The sequence below is a fragment of the Dendropsophus ebraccatus genome, chromosome 14 (genome assembly GCF_027789765.1).
Source record: "Dendropsophus ebraccatus isolate aDenEbr1 chromosome 14, aDenEbr1.pat, whole genome shotgun sequence".
Classification (NCBI taxonomy): Eukaryota; Metazoa; Chordata; class Amphibia; order Anura; family Hylidae; genus Dendropsophus; species Dendropsophus ebraccatus.
This window is the reverse complement of record NC_091467.1, coordinates 66,383,779-66,400,112: the sequence shown is the minus strand read 5'-3', so window position 1 is coordinate 66,400,112 and position 16,334 is coordinate 66,383,779. Positions and strand designations below refer to the sequence as shown.

Here is a 16,334-nt window from a genome sequence, read left to right as displayed (position 1 = left end):
CCTAGCAACCAATCAGATTCCACCTTTTATTTCCCAAAGAGTCTGTGAGGAATGAAAGGTGGAATCTGATTGGTTGCTAGGGGCAACTGAGCCAGTCTCACTTTACACCATGTTTGATTAATCTCCACCAATTAGTCTAGATAACACGTAAGGTATGCACACAGTGACCCCACCAGCAGAATAGTGAGTGCAGCTCTGGAGTATAATACAGGATGTAATGTAATCAGGATCAGTAATGTAATGTAACCTGAAAATATGTGATCAAAGCTGCATATTGGCTTTATTACTGGGCAGTCTTTTGTCCCTCCCACTTGCCATACATTATCACATACACCACCCTTGATACATCGGCCTCTGAAGGGGTAATATTCTGCAATGAACCTGTGTTTTTCTTCCCTTTACTCCTCACATCTTGAAAGCCGCGCTCTCCTTTGATCTTATACAACCTGGTTTTGTTGACCTTGAGACGCAGCGACTGGTTTTCTCAATGTACAGTAACTTCTCTGTAGTGTTTAATGTTGTTTGTGATTTTCTCTTCAAAGTGAAGCTTATGCTTTGAGCATTTAGGAGTAACTGCTTTCAGACCTTTTAGAAGATAACATCAGCCAAGGTCTATGACCGGGACCACCATCCGCACAATGAACCCCTGTAATGGATCCCTATCACTGATCCCCCACACGGCAATCACCGCACAAATTCACACCAGACGTTATTTTCCCTAAAAAGTTCCATTGAGTGTACAGAGCAGAGAAAACCCAGAGTATAAAGAAGAACCACCACTGTATGCTGCAGTATATTATCTAATTACCTAGCGGGAATCCTATATGCTGATGCTAAATAGGAGGAGAAACCCTGCCACCTGGTCCTTCGCTGGGTGATGGAGACGTCTTAAGAATCTCTGACCCTGGTATAGTATTGTGCTGCCTATGGGTGAGGACTATGACAATTTGAGTTATAGGACATGGATTACTGGAATGACACCCTCTCCACCTATAGGAAACAAACAGGAATTCAGCAGCAGAACAGAGTCCTCACAGAAGAGACATCTCCAGGAGCACAGAGACATCTCCTGGGTGCTGGGTGGGATGTCGGGGGTACAGTGAATATTTGTCCAATTCATCACATGCTGCCTTCCTTGCTGGTGACATTCTGACTCTTATACATCCCCTATGACCCCAAAATGTCAAAGAAAACATACAAAACTAGAAGCCAAGAAGGCCAAGAGAAGTGAAGTTTACTAAACATGACAGATGAGTGGAGGAGCAGCCTCACGTTACAGATGTCCTCACCATTGGGGGACACAGGACCCTTTTACAGAAGATGCAAAAAAAAAAACCAACAAGAAACACAACACAGTCTGTGGACTCCAGTTAGTAGCCGATAACCAAGAAAGAAGAGAAAATGAATTCTATTTAAAAGGAATAAAAAAATATAGAATATTGAAAAATTCTTCCTCAAGGACACTGCTTATAGGAGGTGGCACATTGGTAACATTTACACTGTACCTTACTGCTTTTATATTGGCAGATGCATCATAATAAATCTTGCACCTCAGTGGCTGCTCTCAGACTAAAATCTATGAAATCTAGGAGCTGGCGGAGATTTTGCATGCCCTCTTCTGGCCGAGCCACACCTCCTTCCAGACAAGCCACGCCCGATTGACGAGGCTCCCACAAAAACTTGCAAATTTATGGGCAAAGCGGGACATGTGCAAAAAGTCTGCTATCTTTCTATTCTCAAACCCAAGTGTAGAACTGATTCCTCCTATTATTCCTACCAGTCTGCAGATAATAGGGTAATAGTACAATCGTAAATTGTATTTTTAAACTATTAAAAAAATATATATATATTTTTATATATATATAGATTTAAAAAATAGCCATGGGGGAGAGGGGGGGTTGGTTCTCATTACCCTGTAGCATATAACAAGATTATTAGAGGTGGTGGGAAATCAGATCTGACAATTTATGATCTAGAAATAACCACGATCACAGTAATGCAGCAGTGATAGCGGGATAACCACAGTGTATAAGGGAAACATTACACCAACGCCCTAACCATAGGTTATCATCACATGACTGTACTCTAAAAGGACAATGAGATCCAGAAGCATACACACACACACATATATATATATACACACACACACGCAAAATCATTGTTATTTTATTATATACATTACTATTTATTTTACATTATTAATAGATTATATACAATTATATTATTATAATGTGTACATTAAACATTACTATTAGTATTTATATGCTATTAAATTGTTATTACATATTATTTCTATACTATTCATTCTAATTAACCCTACATGTGTCATTTTGTTATATACTATTATACATTCAGATTTGATTTCTCTACTATTATGTATTATGAGTATTGTTTTACTATAATATAATTACATTTGTTTATATTTGCATAATATTACTTATTTATACATTTTTAAATACTAGTATAATTTAGTTGCATATTACTCTCATTTTTATACTCTTTAAATGCAGCCTATTCTTCAGCAGAAATATAAAGCGTTTAGACATAAAAGTTAATATTGTAAAAACAATAACTATAATGATCGACATAAATAAATTATATATTCAGAAATATTTATTCCAAGTAGCTGCCTACACGGTGGATATTACAGCGGGTAGCGGTTACGTACGGTGACATATTTCAGGTTAGCTGACAAGTTTATGGCGGTGTATTGTATCTGGCGGGGCTCACTCCTCTATAGTAACATTACATACCAGCACGATGCTGTTTCCACATTCTTTTACCCCATACATCTGTATCGCTTTCAATAACGTAACGACTCCAAGTCAACATATATCTAGCGTGCCAAAAGTAGAGCGGACGAGGAACAGAGCTCGCTATACATTTCCCACAAGCATTTCACCTCTAGCACGTAACGCACACGTGTGCCTCCACTGTTAGCATAACAAAATACAAGAAAACAGTAAAAAAAAAAAAAATATTAATAAAATAAATTACACAATGTGATAATAAATCTTGATGATGTAACAGGGACATTTTTCTTCTTTCTGTAGAATAAAAGTAGAAGCTTTCAAGTTTAGGAGACAGCGAGATGGAAAATAAACCAAAATGGCCACTATTGTGACTGCGCCAGGGGTTGCTTTGCATTCTAATCCAGTAATTGGCCAATTCTCAGAGAATCCACAATGGTGACCACATGAAAAGAGCACAGAAGGTAATTTACATCAATCGCTGCCTGCAACTACAAACTCTCTGAAGGTTTCGCACCAAAGTATGTGGAGCAAAACTCTAAAGAAAAGCGAGGCCGCCGGGAAAGGGGGAGTTTGGTCCTTTTTTTTTTTTTCCTTCCTTCAAATTGTTCATTGTAAGTGATGGAGCAGCAGAGGGATTTGAGATGACGTGAATTTTAGAACTCGGCAGCCTTAAAGAAGTTTTAATATATAACTTGCTACATCTGGACCGCAAAAGAGTCATCTGAGAACCCTGACAGAAAAGACCAAGGGGGAGAAAGAAAAAAAAAAACAGCGGACAAAGGAGCGAGCCGGCGCGCAGCAAAGCTGTAAAAGAATAGGAAAACACATTAATCCGGGGGGACTGGAAGTATGCAACTTAAATAGGCAATCATTGGCTTCTTAATGATAAAGAAACGCAGCAGCTCCCTCCCAGAGACATCGGATATCCTCGCTAAGCGCCTATAATACGCAGCCATATGGAGAGCCTGCCCACACACTTGGCACCTGTTGCCGTATAGATCACCCCGTTCATCATTCCGACAGTGCAGCCAGGAGTCCAGGGCCGGTGCTCAAACGCTCCTTTATTCATAGAAGAGCAGAAGAGTTATTATCCCCTCTCCCGAATCAGGAAGAGTTGGCAGGTTTACTTTACTTAAGGCGGACTTGGCGGGCCCTCACATGCTCAAACATTAAAATTACATTGGCATGGGAAAAAATTAGGGAAAATTCTAAAAAAAAAATTCTGTATTTTTCTTGAGATATATATATATATATATTTATATATATTTTTTTTAATTTATTTTTTTTAAGATGAAAATAAAAAGAGGGAAATGATTCCTGCTTTTATTTGTCTGAAAAGGTTCAAAGGAATATGGCCTAGCTACAGTACCATGTACAGCCTCTGGGGGGCTGATGTCAACCAATCACATCACATATCGATGGACTGACATAGGAAATAGAGTTCCTACAAGACCACTCAATCTAGGTCTATACTGGGGGTGACTGAAGATTTATACCAACTTTTTGTCACTGTGACAGGTCAGAAATGTATTACTGTTGTATCATACAGCACAGAGGCAGCATATCAAATGTATGAGGAGGAGGAGGCAGCAAAAAAGGATGAAATACTGAGCAGTTGGGATGATTAGCCGCTTCATCCCACTTGAGGTGGTCGGCCATGCCCTGTTGGCACTTGAGGTGGTCGGCCATGCCCTGTTGACACTTGCTGCTCAATTTGCTATATCCACACATCTATTGTTTTTTTTTAAAGGTGATTTTAACCCCTACCTGGTGCTGTGACACAGGGTACACAATGTGAAACTATCTGACAGACTCTTTTTCTTTTCTGTCTGTGATGATAGAAGTGGCGACTGCTGAAAAGGGATCTGTACAGCATTAGGCTATGTTCACACTATGTCAAACAACAGCCGCTGTTATACATTTTCCTGCGGCCGATACTGCCATATGGGCAGCAGGCTGCAGGAACATTATTAAATACATCGAAATGTGCAGACTGTGATTCTTAGTCACACTATGGCCGCAAGACCGCCACAAGCTGTGTGAACTGTCTATTATTTCCTTGGCTGTACTAAACATCGTCCATTGTCAAAAAAGTATGTGAACATCGGTCATTGTTTTGCATTAATTTCAAAGCAACACTTTTTTAATGACAAGACCGGCTGTTGTTTTAACCAGCAACAACGACCATTTATAAAAAAAAAAAAAAATTTTAGTGTGAACATAGCCTTAAGGCTCTATTACACGGGCCGATCTGCAGAAGCAAGCGAGCGCCAACCTGTCAGATCAGTGCTTGCTTGCTCCTCCTTCCCCACTTGCTGCCGATGCTATTACACGTGCCGGCAGCAATCGTGTAAGAGCGGAGCCCATAGGAGATAGCGGCTGCTGCCGCTCCTATTACACGGGGCAAAGGCCAGCAGACTGTTGTTATCGTTCTAAAAAAAATTTTCAACATGTTGAAAGCCCAGGATCAGCTGACATCGTGTATGTCAGCTGATCATTGCCTTTAAAACAGGAGCGATTACACCAAGTGATTATCGTCCGTAACTGCTGATAATCGGCCAAATATGGCCGATAATCGCTTGGTGTAATAGGGCTTTTACAGTGACAGGTGATACCAGTGGATAGAAAAAAACAATAGATAAAGCTCACGGCCCATAAAAATTATGGTCTGAAAATAAAAAACAGATTAGAGCCAGATAGTGAAACATGATCTGGGTGATACTGTTCTATTTAATACCAGTCTGGGGATTAGCTTGTGTATCTCCCTAGTTCAAAAACTGATCACATCACACATGTTAGGCTTGATGTCTTTAGCAAGCTATATACTTCAGATAATTGTCAGCCAGACAATCAAAGCCGACAGCTTTCTCTCCCGATGATCCTCACTCCAAATACACACTATTAGGGACATTTATGGAATGTCCACCCGAGGCGTACGCCAGGGAGAAGGTGCAGATTCACCCCTTCTCTCTGGCGTACGCCTGCTGTACACCCTGTTCGCCCGATGGGCGGGCTGGCGGAGCTTGGGGGGCCGTGACAAGGTGGGAGGAGGTGTGGCCTCCTCCCGCGCCTCATTCATCATGATTTACGCTTGCTGGCATAAATCTCATGATCCAGATCTACACCTGCTGGAAGCAGGTGTAGACTTAGTACGCTGGGCGCAGGTTCGGGCGCCCAGCCGATGGATTCACTAAGAGGCGTGCATCTCTTAGCAAATCCTGCCCGGGGAAAGGGGGTGGGGCCTAATATAAGACCGGCATTCTTGTATGCCAGTCTTTATAAATCCCACCTATATGTGTGCTAAATGGCAGGATCCATTAAGTTCAACAGAAGCAGCCAATAATCTTGTATTGGGGTCTCCCAACCTTCCCATTACCATCCCCACAGATGGCATATTAAGGGGAAAATAGCTCTGGCTACCTAAATTTAAATTTTGTTTTAACTCTTCTGTCCTTAGGGAAGAAAGACGTCTGGCAGTGGCTAAGGGCCCTACTACACAGGACGATTATTGGCCACTCCAGGCTCAACCAGGAGCTTGTCAGCTGATTGGGCCAAAATCATCTGCTGCACTTCTCCCCGTGTAGTAGGGGATGTGTAGGGACTGCGTGAAAAATCAAGTGAAGTACGTGACTAGATTAAAGGGGTTATCCAGCGCTACAAAAACATGGCCACTTTCTTCTAGAGACGGCACCACTCTTATCTCCAGTTTGGGTGCAGGTTTTGTAACTCCGTTCCATTGAAGTGAATGGAGCTTAATTGCAAACCACACCTGACCTGGAGACAAGAGCAGTGCTGTCTCTGGAAGAAAGTGGCCATGTTTTTGTAGCGCTGGATAACCTCTTGAAACCAACTTACTGATCCTTCCTCCACTGAGATCTGAGAGGGAGTTTCCAGTCCACCCCATGGTACATGGTTGGCCAGTCCTACCAAAAAAGGCAGAGTAAGCAGACATACATCCAGCGTGTATGGCCAGCTTAGAAACTGAGGCTCCGGAATTGGGCTTACACCTTCTCACTTGCTGTTTGGCACTTATGGCGGCAATGGCTTATTGCACAAAGATCTTATTTTTAACATTTGAAATTTTTTTCCACGAACAGTTGCTGACAGCGCCCTCTACAGCCAGGAGAACAGCACTGCACGTCCGCCAATAAATCTGCATGGGTATCTATCCCAAATCCCACATCTTATTTCATTTGGACACAAAAAAGGCTATTCTGCAAAAGCTGAAAAGCTACACCAGGATGTGCAGCCAGAATCCTTTAATCTCCTGATGTATTACAAGCAGGGATGGTTTCACCTCTGACGTCCGAGCTCTCGCCTTTAAACAGGAGATGCTCTATTCTTCTCTTGCGGCGTTCTTCAAGGATCTCACCTTTCAGTGTCAGTAACACGTCAGCTGTGTGAGGACGGTAATGGTACCTGCTCCGCCGCCGCGCAGTTCTTCATTCATTATCACCTTTCTCTTTGCTCTATATGCAGAGGAACCTGCTGTGCGTATGTGGAGTCAGGAGGTCACAGAGTCTTCCCCAGAGCCCCTTGCACCTCTTGTATTAGGGAGGTGGGATCACCTTGTATAACTCTGGCACCCAAAGTAAGACGCACAGGAAGCGATAAGAACCCGTGTACTGCGGAAACTGATTGCCGGCATCCAGGGCAGATAAAGCGGCTGCCCCTTATTCACCGGCTGCTACATACAGGATGCAAGAGAACATAGGTCCCTGTGTCTGTATACCACCTTATCAGTCAAGGAAGAAGAAGAAAAAAAACACAACTACTAGCTGCATGACTACTGTTCTATTTTATCAGCCAGGCTCACTAGCACTATCACTAGTGGGGTTATATGACCCAATATCTGAGGGGAAATATATAGAGGCTCTTACAGGTTAGTTTAGTAAATAGGTAAAATTTCTTTTCAAATTCGATGAGACTTAAAAGATGGAAGCATCCAGATTGATAGAAATTTCTGGTTGTTTGTGTATTTCCAAAGATAAAACGCCCCTTAAAGGGGTAGTTAAACAACAACAAAAAAATTCTTTCATATCAACCGGCCCCAGCAAGTGCCAAAGATTTGTAATTAACTTCTATTAAAAAAATCTCCTATCTTCCAGTACTTATCAGCTGCTGCATTACCTGCAGGAAGTGGTGTATTCTTTCCAGTCTGACACAGGGCTCCCTGCTGCCACCTCTGTCCATAGAAAACCTCTGTGCAGCGGCAAGCACACCGGCATCCTTTTCTCTCCCATGGACCTGGAAGTGAGGGAGATCGCAGGACGGCGGCCGGAGGTGACGGAGACGCGGACAGCGGGCGATTTAAGTGGTGATCGTCACCGGAGGGATGGCGAGTATGGTCTGTGTGTGTGTCAGGTCCCACCGGAGTTGTACTTTAATATTTGCTGCCAGACTTCTGATGTGTCAGGGCCACTGTCTCAGCTTCTCCTGAACTGCTACCTCCATAATATGACGTGATCATCCTTGTGTCTGGTATCGATTATACAAAAAATGTAAAGCGGCTGCAGGTTATCAATATCAAGCCCCGCACCACCCACCCTGACTGATAAACCTAAACTGTGTCTTGCAGGTGCGGACCGGGCGTATATACGGGGGTGAATACAGAACACAGCTGGATATTTGCGTTACTCTGATCAAATTGCAGAAAACCAAATGTTTGTAAAAATTCCCCCTGAGCGAGGCGGCTGCTCCCAAATCAATCATCCGCCTGTTCCCTGATGTTCATGCAGATACGAGATGAACAAACAACGGCCGCGTCCTCCCAGCGCTGCCCGCGATAAGAAGCTCCAATCCAAAAATGGAGAACAAAAGTCAGCGGTCTCTGGTCGGTATAAGGCGGCTTTTCATGCAGCAATCGCTCAATAAATTAGTGTTGGTTTCCAGATAAGAGCGCACTTTGTACTGATAGGGAGACTAATACCAGACTGCAGATAAAAGCCTGAATAAGCACGAGAGAGAAAATCTGATACGAAACAGGCGAAAATCTCGTGTCTACCATCGCCGCCTTCAAACAGCAAACAGTGAGAAGAAAATGTATATGTGGCTTTGAGGGCGACGATAAGGAACATAATGCTGAGGGGGCTGCGGGGCTCTGTGAGTCATCGCTGTGATAAAATACGTCTCAGTCTGCGAGCAGCTGAAACGCGTCGACACTTAGCAGATCACAAGACGTGAGGATTATACATTCTTGTGGAAAGGAGCATAAACACAGCAAGGAGTCTCCTGTTTTATGTGGTTGGGTTTTACATCAATGATATTCTCCTCAATGCCAGCTTTCCCATCAAATATCAAAGGAGGTCGGCTGTCCAGTAACACTCACAATCTGGAACCTCTTGCAAGAAAAGATGGAAGTAAAAAAGTGGCACAGGTGAGAGCGGCTGAAAGTCAGACTATAGGGAGGTGTATAGATGGATATAGGATCAGTAATGTAATGTATGTACACAGTGACCCCACCAGCAGAATAGTGAGTGCAGCTCTGGAGTATAATACAGGATGTTACTCAGGATCAGTACAGAAAAAGTAATGTAATGTATGTACACAGTGACCTCACCAGCAGAATAGTGAGTGCAGCTCTGGAGTATAATACAGGATGTTACTCAGGATCAGTACAGAAAAAGTAATGTAATGTATGTACACAGTGACCCCACCAGCAGAATAGTGAGTGCAGCTCTGAAGTATGAGGATCCCTTTACATTACAGGATTTCACAGATGGAGCAGGAGCGAGAACAGCGCTCATTTGCACTGCCTTTACACAACACAATTAATTGAGTGGCCAGGCCGCATGAACATCACACGGTGGAGGAAACTGACAGCACAGATAAGCCTCCTTCCATTCTGTCAGTTTCCAGATCACACAATCAGTACATACTTACCTCCTGCGCTGCTGTATGATCCAGCATACCGCTCTCTGGCACTCCGCTGTATCTTCAGGCTGCTTTCCTCCTCCAGCAGAATGCTGGATCACAAGCAGCGCACTAGGTAAGTATGCACTGCTTGTGTAATCTGGAACCTGAGGGATATACGCATATCTGTGCTGTCAATTTCCCTTGCTATTGGCTGCACATCTCCTGTTTCCAAAGGCAAATGTGGGGCTGATAACAATAGATTTTGCTGCAAACCAAAAGGTGTCATCAGCCAAGGATCTAGCAATGCTTCTACTGATAAAGGGTAAAGGACCCTTATTACAGGATATATCTAGGCAAAAGGATAATGAATTTACAGATTAGTTAACCACACCTGTTCATATGACAGCTAAAAACAGTTGCAAACCAATTGTCGTAACACTTTTTTATGCGTCTATATAAAGCTAATAGAGCTTGCTTTAGAGGACGACCATGGATGTCCATCACCTTCTAGAAGAATCTGTAGAATCTGATGCGCCTAGCTCATACTAGCTATGTCTAGGTAGAAAACAAAAAATAATAAATTAAAGGTTTATTTTATTCTGGTTCTGTCACTGCAGTAACCTGGCAGGAACAAGCAAACGCTCCTGTGAGCATTGCAATGTCAACGTTGAGAAATCTCATAAAAACCAGGTTTGGTGGTCTCTAGTGGCATAGCAGCAAATAAAAATATCCGGCCATGGGTCTGGTGTCTATCTGCTCACATTATCTCACAGATGAGGCCGGCTCACATGGTTTTCTGCTGATCTCACTGTCCTCCGGGAGAATATATGACGTTCCTGCAGCCCCCGGTCAGAGGATAGCCAGTTCCTTAGTGACCCCATACAAACAAGAAATGCAGCATTCCAAGACCGAAATCTTTCAACAATGGATTTCTCCAGTAGGAGCGCTTGTGTGGTTACATCTTGGACAGATCATGTGCTGAAATTGTGCAGCCCCCTGAGGTAAGGTGGGAGATGCCACCCACCAGGAAATAGTACAACTCTCGAACTACAGTGGTATAATGTTACTAGAAAGCTATTCGACAACACAAGCAGAAATTCATTTTAACCCATATGGAATCTAATTGTAGTGTACTTATTATTTGCATTCTTGGCTACCATTATAGGTATAGTGACTAGAGGTATGTATATACTAAGTTCAGAAAACTCTTTTCTGATCACAAGCCTGGAGAGACAGAAATGGCTGCACATCGCACCCATGGTTGATACGAAAGCTTGTTCAGCTACATTAAAAACCAACATCAGAAGTTAGTATAGAATCTGGTCAAACCATACTGCCTCATGTACCACGTGCAGGTCTCTGATACACGAGTCCCGCTGATCGACAGTGTTGAGTTAGTCTAAGGACTCATGTGAGCCAGGGGACCTGAACGTGGCACATGGGGCAATATGGTTTGATCAAATTATATACCAACATCCTGGCGTTGGTTTTTAATATAGCCGAGAGGCATTAGTGTCAACCATAGGTGTGAGTGTTTGCACTCCTCCGGTTAAGACCCATGTCACCCCAATTAGCAGGAAGCACCGGTGCACACATGGTAAGTACCTCCTATTCTTCCCATTCTACCTGCAGGAGCAATGGTGAGTAGTAAGATCTTGTACACACTTGGTGGCCACATTCTCTGCCGGCGGAGTTTAGGGGTGGGCCTTGGGGTTTGGTCCTGTGACATTGGGGTTGCAGGGCCATTCTATGGCCTCCCTTCCCTGTTTGCGCTCGCTTTGCGGGATTGGCGGTCGTTGACTGACACAGTGTTGAGTTAGTGTAGGGACTCATGTGAACCAGGGGACCTGCACATGGTACATGAGGCAATATGGTTTGATCCTGGCGATGGTTTTAAAATGTAGCCGAGAGGCATAAGTGTCAGCTATAGGTGTGAGGTGCAGCAGTTCCTTTCTCTTTTTGTCCGTTCCTGATCACCCCATACAAATGCAAGTTCAACCCAAGCTCTGTGTTCTCAACAGGGATAAAGGATAGAGAGGAGTGCAACCTGGAAGTCTCAGCATTTGATTACCGGTGGCTGAAGAAGTTGGAAGCAGCCCTAGGGAGTCCATGTTTTCCAAGCAGCTTTAGGGCTGCATCCAACGTCCTCAGCCACTAGTAATCAAATACTGAGACTTACAGGTTTGGACAGACTTGAGCATGCTCCAGTTGTGCTCATCTCTAATAAGGGAGAAAGTCACAGCCAGCATCTATGTTAGGCAAGAGCCTCTGTCATGCAATATAAGCCTCAGGTAAGTTGCGTGTCCGTGAGCTGTGATGTCTTTGTTTGTTCCCATGGACCTAAGTCTCATAGCAGGGGCATAACTAGAAATGGCTGGGCCCCATAAACTTTTGATTGCCCTCCCCGACTGACCACGAAGCCATGAATCGTACAATGGCTGCTACAGTGGTAACTATGTCTCTGTCTCATAGTTGGGGTAAACTTTAAGCTTCTTGCAGCAGTCGTGTACAGACGGCAGCTCGGCTTCAGAGCCGCCAAGGCCATAAATAAAAAAACTTGCACTTGATTTCTAAGACCATTAATAACAGGAGGGCCAGACACTCACGACCAGATATAAATGACTATTTCATTATTGCTCAGCGGTGCCCTTTAACGCAGCCCTGTGGTGGGAAATTGATCACAAAATCAATGGTGTTTTTATCCTTCCCCGAGTGCCCCCGCACTGACATAAATCCTCATTTCTAACAATGACATTTGGTAATGTCACCGACTTATGAAAACAAGTCCGGGCCACCTACTGCCGTACGTAACCGCACTTCTTTCTTCTTAATAACGGAGACTGTGTATTTGATAAATGCTGGTAATACGCTCATAAATCAAAGGGTTTCTCCCGTCTCCTGTGTCAGGAGGAGGAAGTTCTGAAACTACTGACAGGTCTAGGAGAAAAGAAGAAACAATAAACCAGACTTGCAAACTTCTATAAGCAAAAAGAAGAACCTGGTCTACAGTATGTACAGATAGTCGACACCAGCAGATTATTGCCATTAGTATCATTCCACACAGAGAGATGAGTACAACTCGAGCCAGTGAGTCTTATGACACCACCAATATATCGTAAATGGATGGAACCATAGTCAGTAGATAAATCCTATTGGCTATGCACTTTTTTTGCTGTCAAAAACATCAGAAACCCAATGGGATGGAACAATCTGGCAATGGCACAAAGATCACAGCCATGGGCTCTGTGCCAACATTTTTCAGAGAAATTATATGTTCTTCAAAATCTTACAACTATTCCCTTCCCCCTCCTATGTGAAGTATTGTTACAATGGATGGCGACTATTCTTCCTGCTCCATTAACATACTAAATTCCCAGGATTATGCTGGCTGCTTCCAAGGTAATGTTATAGTCTGGACGTCTGTCCGATTTGTAAGGGTTGGCGGATTCATCCTGTATATAGGGCTCATCCTTGGGCGATTAGATTGTGAAACCTAGAACCCCCCTACTATGCTTTGGTGCATATTTTATGTTTTTCCATTAAGAAAAACTATAAATAAAATTTTTGCATTTGAAATAAGGCAAAAATGCAAAAAAAAAAAACCCCAAAAAGCAATGAATGGCGGGCCCCTTATGACTGGAGATGAACATGAGGCATGACAGCATGTCTGTACATATCTGACAGACCCTCTCTGCTCCGCTATGCTTTCCTAATTGCAACAAAACTCTTCGAGGGGATACTTTGCATATTTGCATAAAATTAGCATGAGATCTGCTGGTGAGAAATAGCCTGTGGGTTGTGTGTGAAGCGAGACCCCCCGCTGCCTCCGGGTCCTGTTCACGAGGTGTGGCGAACAAGATTTGGGAAAGTCTAAGAAGCGTGTTATGCAGAGTGAGCATTAAATGGGGCACAGAGTCTAAATAGATGAGCGGCGAGACAATGACAATATTAGCACATGGAGAACAATGCCATCATTATGCAGCCCTGGAAGGTTTAGGGGGGCGCTCTATACACGATTAGAGATGCTGTCGACACCGGTTACCGGCTGATATGTATTTTAAAGGTGGATGTCCTATGTAGAGAATAAGCATCTGTCAGGGGATGATAGAAATGATCAACTAGAGCAGTGGTCCCAAACCGGTGGGACACAAAAAAGTACAACTCCCAGCAATTGGTAACAGAAACAAAGGACAATATTGCCTTAGAGATCAGGTGAAAAATGAGCAAATTCTTGTTCATCAGCTGATTAGGCCAAATCTATCATGCCAAAAAATCATCCACCATAAGTGGTGCGTTTTTCTATGTAATAGGGGATGTGGCCACACAAGCGATCATTCCTGGGGATGGGCCGCACAAAGGATTGAGCCTAGTGAAGGCTCAATCAACAATTGTTTACAGACCAGACAGGCTTGAAGTGACACAGGTGTAAAGGGTAAATTCAGAAGTTTTCACACCTTATTTTAGATCATACGTCATGATGCTTGTTCAAGTAAAAAGTGATCTTTTATCAACTGCAGATTGTGCTAAGCAGGCGGGGCTTCACAACAACAGTGCCACTTAACCCGCCCACATCACCGCCATTGGCCCCTCAATGACTTCATAGGCACATTGGCACCGCTCCCCCGCGACCATTGGAACAGGCTGGCCTAAAGGTCCAGGCCCCACCCCCTTTACATTGACCCAAGGGGGCGGGGCCTATGTGCAGATGACGTAGCTGAGGGGCGGGGCAAATGGTGGCGCTGTGGGAGGGGGATAGGTGGCGCTGTTGCAGTGATGCCCCACCCACTTAGCACAATCTGCAGTTGATAAAAGATCACTTTTTACTAGAACTAGCACCATGACGTATGATATAAAATAAGGTGTGAAAACTGCTAAATTTACCCTTTACACCTGTGTAGGGAAGTCAGAATGCAAAAAGGGGGTGAAGTGTCACTTTAAAGCATCTAATACAGCATAAAAGGAGCCCATACAGTTACTTCCTTGGGTAGCAAGCCATGAGGTCCCCATATGCTTTAGGTTACGTTCACAAATACCGCTGTGAGTTTGTCAGTAGCCTGCCCAGTTAACCCCCCGCCGCCGGAGCCTCGAGTTCTTGGCACGTCCCGCTCGGCCAATCAGTGCGCTGCCCAGCCGCTGCGCACTGATTTGCTGAGCGGGAAATGAAGACACCGGGAGCCCCGAAGCAAGACGGAGCGGGCACCAGGTGATGTATATGCTCCGGCGGTGGGGGGTTAACGGGGCAGGCTACTGACAAACTCGCAGCGGGATGTGCATCCTGCTGCGAGTTTGTCTGCCCATAGACTGTGCAGGGCAGGGATCCGCAGCGGGAAACCCGCTGCAGATCCGTTACATGTAAACGCAGTCTTATACTGCTGGCTGAATTCGATAAAGCAATTGATAAGCAGAAAACAAGTGATGATTCATTGTCTTGAGTGATAAGACATTTACACGAAAAGATAACATAGTTTCATAGTATCGTCGATAGAGTTGAAAAAACTTCAAGCATCCAAACCCGACTGTGCGGCACCCGATTAGCGGTGGCTGCTGAAGTTGGATGCAACCCTAGGAAGTCCAGGAAAACATGGATACAGCCATAGGCTGGGATCGGATCACCCCAAGCATGCTCGAGATTTGCTTAACTCAAAGGCTGCATTAATACACTCCGTGAAAATTGTTCGTAATTTTGGATCTGCGACCACAAACAATTTTAGGGGCCATTGAATCCTATAGGTCTATTCAGATGATCCGTGCCAGGGGAACAAAAGGACATTTCATAACTTGGATCTGATCATGGCACGGATTAGCCAATAGAAGTCTATGGGATGCGGGTTTTAATGGACATCACGTCCATGACATCTGTGAAAAGATCAAATCAAAGCAAACTAGTAATTTTTTTTTTTTTTACCAGTTCAATATTTTATGCGGATGCACCAGGATGCAACTGCATGGATCATGGGGTAAAAATAGCGGACCTTTATGCAGATCGGGAACAACACTGAGGGGGAGATTTATGAAAGGGTGTAAATATACACCTGGTGTTAACTGCCCACAGCAGCCAATCACAGCTCCTCTGATATTTCACCAACACTGAAAGCTGAGCTGTGATTGGCTGGTGTGGGCAGTTTACACCAGGTGTATATTTACACCTTTTCATAAATCTCCCCCAGAATGTGTGAATAAGGGGCATATTCCACGGAGCGAGAATCGGCTGAGCGGCCGATTATCGCTCGGTGGAATAGAGAAAACCATCAGCCGATGATCGTGTCATTGGCTGAACGTTAATTTAGGCCCAAACCTAAAGTAATCGGTCAACCACTGCGCATCGCTGCATGGAATAGAGGTGCGCGGCGGGCGACCGGCAATTTGAGAAGCAGCATACATTACCTGGCAGGGCGGCTCCTCCGCTCCGTCTTCCTCCCCGGGTCCCTCGGCGCAGCATCAGCTTCGGTGCGGCCTGACTGAGCTATCAGACCGCTCAGCCAATCACAGGCTGGGACTGCCGTGGCCAGTGATTGGCTGAGCATTCTGACAGCTCAGTCAGGCCGCTCCAGAGTTGATGCTGCGCCGCAGGACCCGAGGTGGAAGACGGAGCGGAGGAGAAGCCCTGCTAGGTAATGTATGCTGCAAGGACATCAGTAATGATGTCCCTGCAGCCCTTGCTAACGATTGTCGGGCCGTACAATAGGCCCAGTAAACGAGCGCCGATCTAGCAGATGGGCGCTCATT

At 44.4% G+C, this 16,334-nt stretch overlaps 1 protein-coding gene and 1 long non-coding RNA gene across 9 annotated transcripts in view; one reads left to right on the top strand and one right to left on the bottom strand.

Annotated features, from left to right (window-relative positions):
* LOC138772712 (uncharacterized) overlaps window positions 1–3,954 on the top strand; it is a 274,220-nt gene extending 270,266 nt beyond the window's left edge. Inside the window, exon 8 of the long non-coding RNA XR_011359804.1 lies at window positions 3,054–3,954. This is a non-coding gene — a long non-coding RNA (uncharacterized lncRNA). The remainder of the gene's footprint in view (window positions 1–3,053) is intronic.
* The window catches only part of COX10 (cytochrome c oxidase assembly factor heme A:farnesyltransferase COX10), a 343,376-nt gene that overhangs the window by 24,773 nt on the left and 302,269 nt on the right, over window positions 1–16,334 (bottom strand). The window lies entirely within an intron of this gene.